This window comes from Elephas maximus, chromosome 10 (assembly GCF_024166365.1).
Source record: "Elephas maximus indicus isolate mEleMax1 chromosome 10, mEleMax1 primary haplotype, whole genome shotgun sequence".
Lineage (NCBI taxonomy): Eukaryota > Metazoa > Chordata > Mammalia > Proboscidea > Elephantidae > Elephas > Elephas maximus.
In genome coordinates this window covers 4,433,905-4,445,280 of record NC_064828.1, presented here as the reverse complement: position 1 = coordinate 4,445,280, position 11,376 = coordinate 4,433,905, and positions in this window count along the sequence as shown.

Here is an 11,376-nt window from a genome sequence, read left to right as displayed (position 1 = left end):
ATGAAAAGCATTGCAAATGGAATAGATGAAGATGGAGTTATTTTTTTCTTATTTTTAATTGCTCTAAAGGAAAATTATTAACAATGTAGTATGTATTTATAGCATATTAAATGTAAAATGGAAACCCTGCTGGTATAGTGTTTAAGAGTTTGCTGCTAACCAATAGGTTGGCAGTTCAAATCCACGGTCCTTGGAAACCCTACCGGGCAGTTATACTCTGTCCTATAGGGTCACTATGAGTTGGAACCAACTTGACAGCAATGGTTGGGTTGTTTTTTAAATGGGTAAATGTAAAATATATGACAAAAATAGTATAAGACGTAGAAGGAAGGAATTAGGAACATGTAGTTATAAGGTAACATAAGGTACCTATATCATATGTGAATGTTATAACATTTAAAGAAAGACTCAGATTTTTTAAAATATGTGTATTGTAAATACTTAAGGAAACCACTAATTTTTGTCACTTACAAGTAATAAGACACTAGATAAAATAGAATTCAAAAAAAAATTTTTTTAATTCAAAAGTAGACAGAAAAAGTTAAAGAATAAGTGAAACAAATGGTAAACAGTAGATTTTAACCCAACCATTCCAATAATTCCGTAAATATAAACAGTCTAAACACACTAGTAGAGAGATAGAGATTGCCAGATGGATAAAAAAAAGCAAGAACCAACTCTATGCTGTCTATAAGAAACTGTCTTTAAAATATAAATAATCTGACTTTAAATGTAATCTATATAGATAAGTTGTACATAAAATGATGGGGGAGAGATACCATGCAAATACTGAACAAAAGAAAATTGTTGGTAATGTTCTATGCTGTGATGCTTAAGATTGTGTGTCAACCTGGCTAGACCATGATTCTTGAGTTTTGGCAGTCGTGTACTGTTTTGATCACTTCCCTGTTGAGATTTGATACGTGATCACTGCCACAATGGGATCTGCCGTGAGTGGTACTGGTGGTGGTGAGGCCTATGGCAGCTCACCACCCTCTCAGCTTTCATCTCTTTGCCCTTCGCTACCTCATCCTTCCTGCTGTCCTTGCCAGGGCATTTGTTTGTTCTACATCTTGTTGCTGACTCCTGTTCATCTGACTTCTGGTTCTTGGGACCTTAGCTAGCAGATTACCTGCAGCTTTGGCTAAGGATCTTGAGATTCCTTGATCTTCACAGCCTGCAAAGCCTTGCTCTCCAATATTCTGATCTTGGGTTTGCCAGCCCCTGCACCTATGTGAAACAGGAGAAGCCTCTTTACTGCCTCACAGACTTGGGATGTTACAACCTCTGCAACCTCATGAACCATTTCCTTGATATAAACCCCTTTGTATGTATATACACACACACATACATATATATGTGTGAATATATATGAACACACACACACACACACACACACGCTTTACTGTTTTTGCTTCTCTAGAGAATACAGCATAAGACATTTGATACTGAAAGTGGTTGTAGAGAAACAAAATAGTAAGGATGAATTTTCTAAATTGGTTCTCAGATCTGGTTAGTCTTAAAGATGTTGATGACTGCTTCTAGTAGTAAATAGGGCACTCCTAATCCATGGTATGAGGTGGCAATACAAATATGCAAAATGTCACCATTGATAGATCAGGTATTAGTGAAAGACGAGGCTCTGGATGATGGCATGGATGATACCCCTCTGCCATTTTTTCATAATGAGAAGTATAAGAAAGCCGATTGGTTGGTCCTACTTTCACTGAACAAACTGGTGATAGAAAGAGATGAGCTCAGGGCTTTGGAGTTAAAGCTCAAGTGTCACCTAAACGATCTCTAAGTTCCCATTTGTGCCTTGATAGAAAACCTTATTTCTTGTAGTAACAGAGCTGATAGTGCCAAAAACCAACCCCAGTAAGAGTGGCTGAATTACAAATCCGACTCAACTGCCAATCTCAAGAGCTCTCCAAAGTTAAAGGGAGGGATTTGATTGGGAAGAATTGGGATCCTGAAACCTGTGATGAGAACATATGGGCAGATAATCTGAAAGCTGGAGACACTGAACCCCTAAATTCCATTGAATCACTCTTGTCAATGGAATGATTAGCCCCTCCACTCCCATCTAAAGAGATTAACACAGCTGCATCTAAAGCGCCATTGTCTAAGTTATTGCCTGGGACATCACCTGAGGAAGATGCTTTACAAGACAATGCTGAATGTTCTCAAAACATTTCCCCTCTAAGTTTGGCTTCTAGACCTATAACTGTACTTCAGTTCCAAGAAGCCCCAAAAGGCAAAATTCAAACTGTAACCCAGGAGGAGGTACATTACATTCTGAAAGAATTGCTTGACTTTTCTAATATGTACAAACAGAAACCTGGGGAATATGTGTGGGAATGGCTTTAAGGATGTGGGATAATGGTGCAAGGAATATAAATATGAATCAGTCTGAGTTTATTGATACTGGCTCACTAAGCACAGATTCTTCATTCAATGTTTCAGCTCAAGAAATTAGGAATAGATCTATTAGTTTATTTGGTTGGGTTGCTGAAAATGGATTGCACGGTGGCCTACACTAAATCAAGTTGAAATACCAGACTTGCCTTGGTATACTGCAGAAGAAGTTATCCAAATGCTTACAGGAATTGGCATGCTAGATTGGGTCTATCAAGTTAGACCCACAGATGCACAAATAGAGTTAACCGAGGATGCACCTTTTACCACAAAAAACGTGAGGAACAAATTTGTGAAGGGAGCCCCAGCATCCTTGAAGACTGCATGATTGCTATTTTATGTGAGTCAGATTTGGCAGTGGAAACTACCCTAACTGCATTAAGACACCTAACTACAATGGGGCTGATTTGAACCTGTGGTGGTAGGGGCCAAGTGACAGCACTCAATCAACAAAGACAAGGTGAGTGTGGTTACCGTAATGAACAGCAGAGTAAAAGCAGTAATCATAACCGTCTGACTCGTATGGACTTATGGCTTTGGCTACTTAATCATGGTGTCCCTAGGAGTGAAATAGATGTCCGTACACTGGGTCCTTAAAGCTATCCTCTAGTGATTTCCCCAGGTCCGGAATGCATAATTGGAATAGACACACTCAGCAGCTGGTGGAACCACTACACTGGATCCCTGACAAATGGAGTAAGGGCTATTATGGTAGGAAAAGCCAAGTGGAAACCATTAAAACTGCCCCTACTGAGAGTCAAAACAGCCTGGTACTGGTACAACAACAGGTACATAGACCAATGGAACAGAATTGAGAACCCAGATATAAATCCATGCACGTATGAGCAGCTGATATTTGACAAAGGACCAGTGTCAGTTAATTGGGGAAAAGATAGTCTTTTTAACAAATGGTGCTGGCATAACTGGATATCCATTTGCAAAAAAATGAAACAGGACCCATACCTCACACCATGCACAAAATCTAACTCCAAGTGGATCAAAGACCTAAACATAAAGACTAAAACGATAAAGATCATGGAAGAAAAAATAGGGACAACCCTAGGAGCCCTAATACAAGGCATAAACAGAATACAAAACATTACCAAAAATGACGAAGAGAAACCAGATAACTGGGAGCTCCTAAAAATCAAACACCTATGCTCATCTAAAGACTTCACCAAAAGAGTAAAAGGACCACCTACAGACTGGGAAAGAATTTTCAGCTATGACATCTCCGACCAGTGCCTGATCTCTAAAATCTACATGATTCTGTCAAAACTCAACCACAAAAAGACAAACAACCCAATCAAGAAGTGGGCAAAGGATATGAACACACACTTCACTAAAGAAGATATTCAGGCAGCCAACAGATACATGAGAAAATGCTCTCGATCATTAGCCATTAGAGAAATGCAAATTAAAACTACGATGAGATTCCATCTCACTCCAACAAGGCTGGCATTAATCCAAAAAACAGAAAACAGTAAATGTTGGAGAGGCTGCGGAGAGATTGGAACTCTTATACACTGCTGGTGGGAATGTAAAATGGTACAACCACTTTGGAAATCTATCTGGCGTTATCTTAAACAGTTAGAAATAGAACTACCATACAACCCAGAAATCCCACTCCTCGGAATATACCCTAGAGAAACAAGAGCCTTCACACAAACAGACATATGCACACCCATGTTTATTGCAGCTCTGTTTACAATAATAAAAAGCTGGAAGCAACCAAGGTGTCCATCAATGGATGAATGGGTAAATAAATTGTGGTATATTCACACAATGGAATACTACGCATCGATAAAGAACAGTGACGAATCTGTGAAACATTTCATAACATGGAGGAAGCTGGAAGGCTTATGCTGAGCGAAATGAGTCAGAGGCAAAAGGACAAATATTGTATAGGACCACTATTATAAGATCTTGAGAAATAGTAAAAACTGAGAAGAACACATACTTTTGTGGTTACGAGGGGGGGAGGGAGGAAGGGAGGGAGAGGTTTTTTTATTGATTAATTAGTAGATAAGAACTGCTTTAGGTGAAGGGAAGGACAACACTCAATACTTGGAAGGTCAGCTCAATTGGACTGGACCAAAAGCAAAGAAGTTTCTGGGATGAAATGAATGCTTCAAAGGTCAGCGGAGCAAGGGCGGGGGTCTGGGGAACATGGTTTGCGGGGACTTCTAAGTCAATTGGCAAAATAATTCTATTATGAAAACATTCTGCATCCCACTTTGAAATGTGGCGTCTGGGGTCTTAAATGCTAACAAACGGCCATCTAAGATGAATCAATTGGTCTCAACCCACCTGGAGCAAAGGAAGATGAAGAACACCAAGGTCACACGACATCTAAGAGCCCAAGAGACAGAAAGGGCCACATGAACCAGAGACCTACATCATCCTGAGACCAGAAGAACTAGTTGGTGCCCGGCCACAATCGATGACTGCCCTGACAGGGAGCTCAATAGAGAACTCCTGAGGGAGCAGGAGATCAGTGGGATGCAGACCCCAAATTCTCATAAAAAGACCATACTTAATGGTCTGACTGAGACTAGAGGAATCCCGGCGGCCATGGTCCCCAGACCTTCTGTTGGCACAGGACAGGAACCATCCCCGAAGACAACTCATCAGACATGAAAGGGACTGGTCAGTGGGTGGGAGAGAGATCTGATGAAGAAGGAGCTAATTATATCAGGTGGACACTTGAGATTGTGTTGGCATCTCTTGTCTGGAGGGGGGATGGGAGGATAGAGAGAGAGGGAAGCTGGCAAAATTGTCACGAAAGGAGAGACTGAAAGGGCTGACTCATTAGGGGGAGAGCAAGTGGGAGTACAGAGTAAGATGTACATAAACTTATATGTGACAGACTGATTGGATTTGTAAATGTTCACTTGAAGCTTAATAAAAGTTAATAAAAATTTTTTAAAAATTAAAAAAAAAAGTATATTAAAAAAAAAAAAACTGCCCCTACTGAGGAAAATATTTAAGCAAAAGCAATACCACATTCCTAGAGAGATCACAGAGAATACTGCCACATCAAGGACTTGAAGGGTGTGCAGGGGTGGTGATTCCCACCACATTCCCATTCAATTTGCCTTTTTGACCTGTGCAAAAAACAGATGGATCTTGGAAAATGACAGTGGAGTATCGAAAAGTTAACCAGGTGATGACTCCAATTGCAGCTGCTGTTCCAGATGTACTCTCATTGCTTGAGCAAATTAATACAATCCCTGGTACCTGGTGTGCAGCTTTTGATCTGGTTAATGCCTTTTCTCAGTACCTGTTTGGAGGGACCACCAGAACAAGTTTCCCTTTACCTGGCAAGGCCAGCAATACAACTTCAGTTGTCCACCTCAGGGCTATAAGAACTGTCCAGTTTTATGTCATAATTTAGTCCAAAGGGAGCTTGATCACCTTTCTCTTCCACAAACCATAACGCTGGCCCATTACATTGACGGCATGTTGATTGGTTCTTGTAAGGAAGAAACGTCGATGACTTTGTACTTATTTGTAAAACATGTGCATACTAGAGGGTGGGAAATTAATCTCACAAAAATTCAGGTACCTTCTATCACAGTGAAATTTCCAGTGCCCCAGTGGTGTGGGATATGTGGAGATATTCCTTCTAAAGTGAAGGATAAGGCATTGGGCATTGGAGGCACCGTATTCCTCATTTGGGCATGCTACTCCAACCTACTTATCAAGTGAATCAAAAAGCTGCTAGCTTTGAGTGGGGCCCAGAGCAAGAGAAGGCACTGCAACAGGCTCAGGCTCCTGTGTAAGCTGCTCTGCCATTTGGGCCATATGATCCAGCTGATCCAGTGGTGCTTGAGGTACCCATGGAGACACAGATCTGGTTGGAATCTACGGCAGTCACCTCTTGGTGACTTGCATCTCAGACCCTTAGGTTTTTGGAGCAAAGTCCTGTCATCCTCTGCAGATAACTACTCTCCCTTTGAGAAACAGTTTTTGGCTTATTGTTGGACCTTAGTAGAGACTGAATAGTTAAACTTGGGCCACCAAATCACCATGATTCCTGAGCCGCCCATCATGAACTGGGTGTTGTCTGACTCACAGAGTCATAAAGTTGGATGTGCACAGCTGCACTCCATCACTAAATGGAAGTAGTACATATGAGATCAGGCCCCAGTAGTACCAAATTCCCATGGTCTCCACTCCTGTCAAATTACTTCGACCCCCAGTCTGCACCTATGGCCTCGTGGGAGTTCCTTAAGGCCAGTTGAGAAAACTAAAAAAAAAAAACTACACCTGGTTAATAGATGGTTCTGCATGATATACAGGCACCATTTGAAAGTGGACAGTGGCAGCACTACAGCCTCTTTCCGGTATCTCCCTGAAGGACAATGGTGAAAGGAAATTCTCCCAATGGACAGAAATCCCAGCAGTGAACTGGTTTTTCACTTTGCTTGGAAGGAGAAATGGGCAGATGTGCCACTGCATACTAATTCATGGTTTGGCTGGATGGTCAGGGACTTGGAAGTAACATGACTGGAAAATTGGAGACAAGGATTTATGGGGAAGAGGTATATGGATAGAATGCTCTGAATGGGCCAAAGAAGCGAAGATATTTGTGTCTCATGTGAATAGTTACCAAAGGGTGACCCCAGACAATCAAATAGATAGGATCACAAGTTCTGTGGAAACCACTCATTCTCTTTTCTAGCTCCTCCCATCATTGCTCAATGGGTTCATGAACAAAGTGGCTATGGTGGCAGGGATGTTGGTTATGTATGGGCTCAGCAACATGGACTTCCGCTCGCCAAGGCCTACTTGGCTATAGCCACTGCTGAGTGCCCAATCTGCCAGCAGCAGAGACCAACAATGAGTCCCTGATGTGGCACCATCCCTCAAGATGATCAGCCAGCAACCTTGTGGCAAGTTAATTACATTGGACCATTTCCGTCATGGAAAGGGCAGTGTTTTGTTCTTACTGGAACACACTCTTACACTGAGTATGGACATGCCTTTCTTGCACACAATGCTTCTGCCAAAACTACCATCCATGGACTTACAGAATGCCTTATCCACCATCAAGTCATCCCACACAGCATTGCCTAAGATAAAGGGATTCACTTCACAGCAAATGTAGTGCGGCAGTGGGCCCATGTTCATGGAATTCACTGATCTTATCATGTTCCCCATCATCCTGAAGCAGTTGTCTTGATAGAATGATGGAACGATCTACTAAAGACACAATTACAGTGACAGCTAGGCGGCATACCTTGCAGGGTTGGGGCAGTGTTCTCCTGGAGGCTGTATATACTCTAAATCAGCGTCCGATACATGGTGCTATATCTCCCATAGCCAGGATTCATGAGTCAGGGAATCAAGGGTTGGAAATGGGAGTGGCGCCACTCCCTTCCACCCATGTGACCCACTCACAAGATTTTTATTTCCTGTCCCCGTGACCTGATCCTCTGCAGGTTTAGAGGTCTCAGTTCCAAAGGGAGGATTGCTCCCACCTGGAGAAACATCACTGTTTCCATTGAACTGGAAGCTAGGAATTCCACCCTTCCACTTTGGGCTCCTTATTCCTTTGGATCAACAGGCAAAGAGGGAGTTACCATACTAGCCAGTGTGATTGATGCTGATTACCAAGAGGTAATCTGATTGATATTACATAACGGATGTAAAGAAGACCATGTCTGGAATGCGGGGGATCCCTTAGGGCATCTCTTAGAACTACCCTTCTCTGTGATTAAAGTCAGTGGAAAGCTGCGGCAACTCCACTCTGACTTGACTCCTAATGGCCCAGGTCCCACAGGAGTGAAGGTTTCGGTCACCCCACCAGGCAAAGAAGCATGACCAGCTGAGGGGCTTGCTGAGGGCAAAGAGAATATGACATGGTGGTGGAAGAAGGTAGTTCTATATACCAGCTTCAATCACATGACCAGTTGCAGAAACAAGGACTGTAGCTAAGTATTTCTGCTTTGTGTGTGTGTGCATCAAATATTTTTGTTTTCTTCACTTGTAAAATATAGATGTAAACAGGGTTAGTGCATTTTGAGTTGCATGTGTGTTCATTGTATCACGTTAGGTGCATGAATGACTTTATAATATTCCTTATTCAGAGATTATGTACAGTTTAAGGAGATGTGTACAAATGCCAAGTTGACAAGGGGTGAACTGTGATTGTTAAGACTGTGTGTCAGCTTGGCTGGGCCATGATTCTCAGTGTTTTGGTAGTCAGATAATGTTGCGATCACTTCCCTGTTGAGATTTGATATGAGATCACCTCTACGATGGGATCTGCTGTGAGTAGCTGATTGGTTGAAGGGGAGCTTATTTGGGTGTGTGGCCTGCATCAGTGTGGGCAGAAGTTATGGCAGAGCTTGGAGGCTTTTGCTCCTTCTGGGTCCTGCAGCTAGCTCCTGTTCCTCTGACCTCCAGTTCTTGGGACTTGATCTAGCAGCTTACGTGTTGTCTTGCCTGCCGATCTTAGGATTTGTTGATCTTCATGGCCTGTGAGCAGCAGCCCTGCTCCCCAGCCTACCAATCTTGGGTTCACCAGCATCTTCGGCTACATGAATCAGGAGAAGCCTCTATCCTGACCCACAGACTTGGAAGGTTACAGCCTCTACAACCGTGTGAGCCATTTCTTTGATATAAGTTTCTCTCTATATATACGTATTTATACGCTTTACTGGTTTTGCTTCTTTAGAGAACCAGCATAAGACAATATTCACATGAGATGCAAATATATTCACTTCTTTGGTCTGTTCAGAGAGGCCTATCACATGCCGATTCCAAATACCTCCCTGGCTCCAAATTTCCAGTCATGTTCCTTCCAAGTCCCTGGCTTTCCAGCCAAACCATTGGCCATAACCCATAAATCAGTGTACAATTACATATCTGGCCATGTATCCTTCCAAGCAAAGTGAAAAACCATGTGCACTGATTGAAGTTATGCCCATTGGGAGGAGATTTCCTCACCACTGTCTTTCAGGGAGATCCCTGAAAGGGGCTGTATTGCTGCTTCTGTCTACTTTCAAGTGGTGCCTGCATATCAAGAAGAAACATCTGCAAACCAGGCACCAATTTTCTCCTCCTCAGTCAGCTTATCATGAGGCACTCCCTAACAGGCCATAGATGAAGACTGGGAAAGGGCAGGTAATGTAACAGGAGTGGAGACCATGGGCATTTGGGCCATTTCCTCATGCAATTTACTTGAGCCTTCAGGGCCTGCTCATGCACAGTATCATATATACCACTTCCATTTAATGATGGAGCGCTGATGTACACATCCAACTTTATGGCTCTGTGAGTCAGACAACACCCAGTTCATGATGGGCAGCTCAGACTGCATGGTGACTTGGTGGCCCATGTTTAATTGTTCAGTCTCTACTGAGGCCCAGTAACAACCCAAAAGGTGTTTTGCAACAGGAGAGTAGTTATTTGTGGACAATGGCTGGGTTTTGTGGTGATGAAAATGTTCTGAAGTAGATACTGGTGATGGTTCAGTAGGGTTATTAATGCACGTAAAGCCACTGTATTAAACACTTTAAACCTTTAAAATAAACTTTATTTAATGAGACATTTACCAGTTAAAATAGTATAAACTGTAAAGTATAAATTGAGCTGGAAAAAGGTTACAACAAAACAAAACAAAAAAAAAACCCACTCAGGTGAGGAGAAGAAAGGGTCTGGTTATGAGGCCAATGTTCCCTGGCTGTGAATGAGGAGCTGCTATGGAGGAGGTGCAGCAACTAGCTTCCCCTCTGGTGCCACCTGTGCCTTGTGACTCTGGCCTGTGGGCAAGCTCATGGCCCTTCCGGCCATTTTTTTGTATTGCTTTTATAATAATGAAAGCTAACATTTATAATGTGCATTCTGTGTGTGAGGCCTTTTTCTAAGTGTCTGGTGTATTTTATTTAATCTGCACAACAACCTTATGCATAAGATCCATTTTAGAGATGAGAAAACTGAGGCACAATGAAGTAAAGATCCCAGATTACCCAACTGATAAATTGAGCTAGGATTCAAGCCCAGGTAGTTTGTTTCAGAATTTGCTTGTATAATCACTGTACACGACTGTAGGGAGCCCTGCTAGCTCAATGGTTAAAGCACTTTGCTGCTAACTGAAAGGTCACCAGTTTGAACCCACCAACATTTCTGCAGGCGACAGATGGCAGTCTGCTTCATTAAGATTTACAGCCTTGAAAACCCTATGGGGTAGTTCTGCCCTGTCTTGTAGGGTTACTATGAGTTGAAATCGACTCAAGGGCAGTAGGTTTGGGTGCATAACAGTAATAAATAGTGTATTATATATGCTACGATGACACTGGGTTATATATATGTTCAGAATTTAACTTTCCCAAAATATGTGCCATATATAGATTACCAATCCAGTTGCCAAGTTGAGTAGATTTCCACTCATGACAACCCCATGAGTTTTCAGAGTAATACTGCACTTCACAGGGTTTTCAATAGCTGTGACCATTTGGAGTTAGATTGCCAGGGCTTTCTTGCAAGGTACCTTTGGGTAGTTTTAAACTGCCAGCCTTTCAGTTAGTACCCAAGCAACTAATTCTTCGCACCATCCAGGGGCTCCAAATATATATAGGAAATTCATTTTCTTCCTTATTTGGACTTTAACGTTTTGGGGGCTCTTAAAATACTTACATTTTACTGTTCCTGGCACTGAACTAGATGATACAGAACATAGTAGGCACACCTAGCCCTCTCTCACCTTATTCTCCCTCCCGTCTTTCACAGAAATGAAATGAAAAGGAATTAATGAAGACAGGTTATTAGATCGGGGCCCATACTCAAGGCTATAATAGCATTGGGAGTTTCTCCTGTCACTTCAGTTCTTGTTCAGGAATTGGCACCTGCTTTTTGAATTACAAAGACCAGAGCTTTCTATCAAGCCACTTAGATTTGGGGTATGAAGCAGTGACTTAAAAAAATAAAATTTTATATTCAGAGTTTTTT